Source organism: Varanus komodoensis, unplaced genomic scaffold (assembly GCF_004798865.1).
Source record: "Varanus komodoensis strain SLA01 unplaced genomic scaffold, ASM479886v1 scaffold30, whole genome shotgun sequence".
NCBI classification, from domain to species: domain Eukaryota; kingdom Metazoa; phylum Chordata; class Lepidosauria; order Squamata; family Varanidae; genus Varanus; species Varanus komodoensis.
The window spans coordinates 580,507-585,249 of NW_025335762.1; the positions used below are offsets into that span (position 1 = coordinate 580,507).

The following is a 4,743-nucleotide window of genomic DNA, read 5'->3' on the forward strand; positions in this document are numbered from 1 at the left end:
CATTCAAAAATGGCCTCGTGATCCCTGCAGTACTCCTAAAACTGCAATTTTGTAATCCACTGACAAATGCATCAGAAAATGCCTTGTCTTGCTTTTGCTTTTAAAAAACAAGATTGTCCAGAGATGGGTTAGGTCATTCCATTCAATCTTTCCAAACTGGCAGCGTTTGACACTTCTGAGTGCATTCAGTGCAGATCACAATTGGAAATACTATACTGATAAACCTGTTCAACCGTTTGAAAATGTAGCTGGGTCTTTTGTGTGGCAGGTGTTGATTATCCTTATTCAGTGAAGTCTTGCCCAAGCTCCTCATGGGTGTGCTTTGTTTAAAGGGCTTGACGATTTGTATATCCCTAGATGAAATGGAAGAAATGTTACTAACTCATTTGCTGTAGTCTCAGTTGCCACTAGCCAGCTCTTTCCATCTTGAAATAGCACCTATGCTCATGCCTTTATTTTCTTCTTTGCCCCCAGCCAGGACTGCATTCTGGAGGAGTGAAAAAAGGAAGGTAGTATGTTGGATGCAACATTCAGCTTCTTGCAAATCTTTCCCCTCCCCATTTTAATTTTAATCCCTTCTGGCTGACAGGATCTGCTATAAAATGTGTGACCAATGCCATCACATCTTGAGCTTCCCTATTTTAAGTAAAATCAAAATAAATAGTAGGCTCGCAGTTTATCATATGCAAAATTATACTTACATTTAAAATTGCTCAAGTTTGGCAGATTGCAGTATCTCTTGATGCTGACATTGAATCGCCTCTGCAAAATTCTTACACATAGAGGCGTCAATTCTTGCTAATAAAATCTCAGATTTTGAAGAGGGAAACGTGTTTATCTGAATGCCTTTGAGCCCACATCCATGTAAGGTTTGAGCTGCTCTTTCTCATTGCATAGTACAATACCTGAACAGCAGCTGCACAGAGAGAGCTGCAGTTTGTTCTAACTAGTGTTCCAGTACGCAATACCTGCCTTCTCAGGTAGGAAATGCCTGCTTGGCAAGGTGCTGCTAGGTGCATTGCAGAGGCAAAGTTTTTTCAGGCAGGTTTCAATTCATCCTGCAAGAGGATCTTGCTGATCAAAAAGAAGAGGGAGCAAATTCTTCTTTGGTACTTGCAAAAGAGGCGATTAGAGATGGTTTGAACAGAATGTGCTTGCACGTAGTCGCTGAAGGGCTCCCCGTGTGGAGTTCTGCCAATCTGCTCCCTCCTGAGCCTACATCATCCACTTATTCTGGGCCCATTCTATCTTCTTTTCTTCCCTTTTATTATTCCAGCCCTGCTTTCCAAGCTTTATCTGCATTCCACATTTCTAACATTCCAGCTTGAAGATTTCTGATAGCATCTCAGTCCAAAGGGGCCTGCTAGCCAAAGATTTGGCTGCTTCATTTCAAATGAATTGGTGAATTGTAACGCTTCCATAAAACCAGGACTGTATGTTCACCTACAGCCCTTAAACTTGCTGTGTGTGTGTGTGGGGGGGTGCTATTTTGCCTCTTCTGGTCCCCTGCTTCCTCCTCTTGGAGCTCCTGTAGCTCTCCTAGGCCCTTCTACCTACCCTTCTTCACCGTGTCAGCTAAAATAGAGGGTAGGCAAACACAACCCAAAGCTTTATCACCAAACCCCTTAGTATGTTGTGCCATGCAGACTTGGACAATGTGTATCCTCCAGATGCTGGCCTGCAACTCTTACTGGCCCTGCTGGCTCAAGGCTAATGGGGATTGCCCACACCATCTGAAGGGCCACCCCTGGGGGATAAGAGAAAGGCGATCTGGTCCACCCCACCCCTGCTCTAGGCAAGATTGCCAGTTGCCCAGTTCTTGCATGCCAAGCCACCCAGCACAGACGGAGCCTTGGCTGTCTCTCTTCCAGGGGAGTGCTTCATGGGCCACGTTAGGCAAAGTGAGGCAAGCTCCTCGGGCGGCTGATGCTCGGAGGGGGCAGCCAAGAGGAAAAACGAGGGTGCAGTGTGCCTGCAGCCTGCACTGCTTTCCACTGGGTGCTTTCCTGTGCGGAGCAGGAGGGCCCATTGCCAGTGTGGAAGAAAGACGCGGCTGCCAGTCCAGCTGGCTTTTGCAGATGGAATGAGAAGAGGCGCCATCTTACCAGCTGTCTCACGCAGCACAGTGTCTCTGGCTGGCTCTGGCACTTCAGCAAAGGATGGACACAGACCACTTGCAGTTCCTCACAATTTTAGATTGCTCTTCGCATCAGCCCTCGCCGCCCTTCCCCACGGTGAGTGCTCTTGAGAGCTGCAGTCCAACACCACTTGGAAGCTGCATGGTACCAGGCCCGGTGCCTCCTTCCAGGATCCTGCGATGGGTTGGACTAGATGACCTCTCAGAACCTGGATCCTCTTCGTAGGCCAGAGCAGCTTGATGTGGGAGGAAGCAAAGCTGGAGATGGAGACAGGCCTTGATGGGGGGATGGGGAGGCTTGCTGGGCGGGGGTGCCCAGGCAGGGGTGGGGGAAGAAAGCCTCCCCAACTGAAACCCTCATTTCTCGCCCTGCGCAGAGTCCGAGAGAGTGGCTGCTGGATCAGGCCCAGCAACCTGCTCTGTTGGACAGGCGCCCCCACAGCGCTCCACTTCCCCTGGCGCTGCGCACTTGGGTTTCCCCCGGCCAAGGAGGCACCCGCAGGCGGCCTGGGGAGAGCAGGGCCAGGGACGAGCCCGCCTGCCCTCCGCTGAACCACCTTCCCACACGGGGCGCGGGCAGGGCTGCGCAGGGCTGTGGACAGGCTGTGTCAGCCGGGCCCCTTGGCGCCTCGCCTCGCCCCCTCTGCTCCACCCCCGCTTAATTGGATGTCCCCTTTGAGAGCAAGAGAATTCTTAGGAGACAGGAGGCCTTCAAAGGCACGAACGGAGGGACTTGCAGCATATGTTAGATGGTGTATGCATGGTTGTGGATGATGGGGTTTGGTTCCACGGGCATGAACCCTGGACTTTGTAAGTTCTCAGCACTGGGCTAGAATAGGGCTGGTTTTCACAGGGCATCTCTGGGAGAGAAGAAGAAAATGTTGGCAATGCTCGGACATGTGCAGTAGTCTTGTATGCTTGTGTGATCCCCTCCTTGGAAGTCAATGCTGCAACCTTCCATTCGGGTCTCCCCCCCCCCCCCCGCCACAGTCTAGGGGAAGGGTTGTGGTAGTCTCCAGACCCTGGAAGTGCTAAATCAGGACCTCAGAAGGGCTGGATTGATTTGGGGGCTGAAGATTTCTCATTCCTGATCTCAGGAGAATCAAGCTATTTGGAGGATAAAAGACACAGAATGAAAGCATTATCCTGCAAGAGACAGTTTCTCTTTACAAAATAAACAGTAACACCCATGAGCAAGAATCTGTCCAAATGATGCAGGTTTCTTCAGGTAGTCATTTGCTAAAAGCGTCTTTGTTGAACAGGTGTGGCAAAGTGGACTGGGAGGGGCAGAGCTTCAGGTGTTTCCTGTGCTCTAAAGAGCAAGTCCTATGGAACAAACTGACACTTACTTCTGATTAAATGTGCATGGGATCACTAGGGCTGCAGGCACAGCCAAGCTAAACACTCTAAAATTCACTCTGTCTACTGGCAAACTCACCTGGTGAGGATGGACAAGACTGCAGCTGAAACTGGCGCAGTGAGAGGAAAGCAGGAGATACTCTGGAGGACCTCAAGGTTCGCAGAAGTACAACCAATGCTTGGGGCTGGGAAATGTACGGAGGCGACACCCTGCTAGCACAAGCCCAGCTGGAGTGCACTCTGTAGCAGCAGTCTTGCTAGCTCCCAAAGGATCAGTGGTTCAAACCCAGCCAACAAGAAAAACGCACACATGTATATGCACGTACATATGCACGTATGTATAATACGGTATATAAACATTGTGTGCTCGTGCATATATGTAATGCACCTATATTACACAAATATATATGCGTATACATATGCATGTACGTATTATACATGGTATATAAAATTATGTGTGCATATATATCTGCATTACATATATGCATTATGATTCTATTATAATAATTTATGTGCACACACGCACACACATATAACATAAATGTATATATAAGCACACACAGAACCTCAGGCAGAAAGGTGCAGAGAGGAGACAGCAGGAGAGGAAGCTCCCAGGGGCCAATGAACTCGGGGGGGGGGGGACTGCAGGTTGCTGAGATCCTAAGAGGTCCTACGGGGTCTCTTTATTCCAGCAAGTGCCCATGGGCAGCAAGGGTGACACCGCCTTCCCTGAGATTCCGGGCTCCAAAGAGGTGGGGCACCAGCCCTAGTGTGCCTGCCTCAGCATGTCCCACGCAGCGACCAGAGGATGCCCTTGCTGCGGGAACAGAAGGCGCGGAAGGGATCGGGATGGGGCGGCCCAGAACAGAAACGCTGCTGAGAGCAGGCCGTTGCAGGACGCGGCAGCCGGGCAAGGCCAAGAGGGTCAAGGCGCTCCGCTTCCAACCGTTTCGGCACCCGGACAGAAGCATCCATTTGCTTCCCGGGGCACGTACTGCGAGCGCGGCCGCGGGGGCCGGCCCACGGGGCTGGCCGGGAGCCTCTGCGCCCGCATGTCCTTGCTCCCTGTCCCTTCCGCGCGTCTGGGGCAGGCCAGCGGCCGTGGCGTCGCGGTCACAAGCAGCCGCCGAGGACGCGCCCCTCCCGCGCATGGAAACGGCGGCGGGGGGCGCTGAGGAGCGGGGCTCTGTGGGGGCAGCAGGAGAGGGGGGCCCCCGTGCGAGCCGAGGCTGATGCGCAGGAAGGCG

At 51.9% G+C, this 4,743-nt stretch overlaps 1 long non-coding RNA gene across 1 annotated transcript; it reads right to left on the reverse strand.

Annotated features, from left to right (window-relative positions):
- Positions 1-213: 213 nt before the first annotated feature.
- Positions 214-2,242, reverse strand: LOC123027106. Its single transcript, XR_006415449.1, has 2 exons — positions 2,106-2,242; positions 214-353 (listed from the first exon to the last, which is right to left on the reverse strand). It is a non-coding gene; the product is annotated as an uncharacterized LOC123027106 (long non-coding RNA).
- Positions 2,243-4,743: the final 2,501 nt, after the last annotated feature.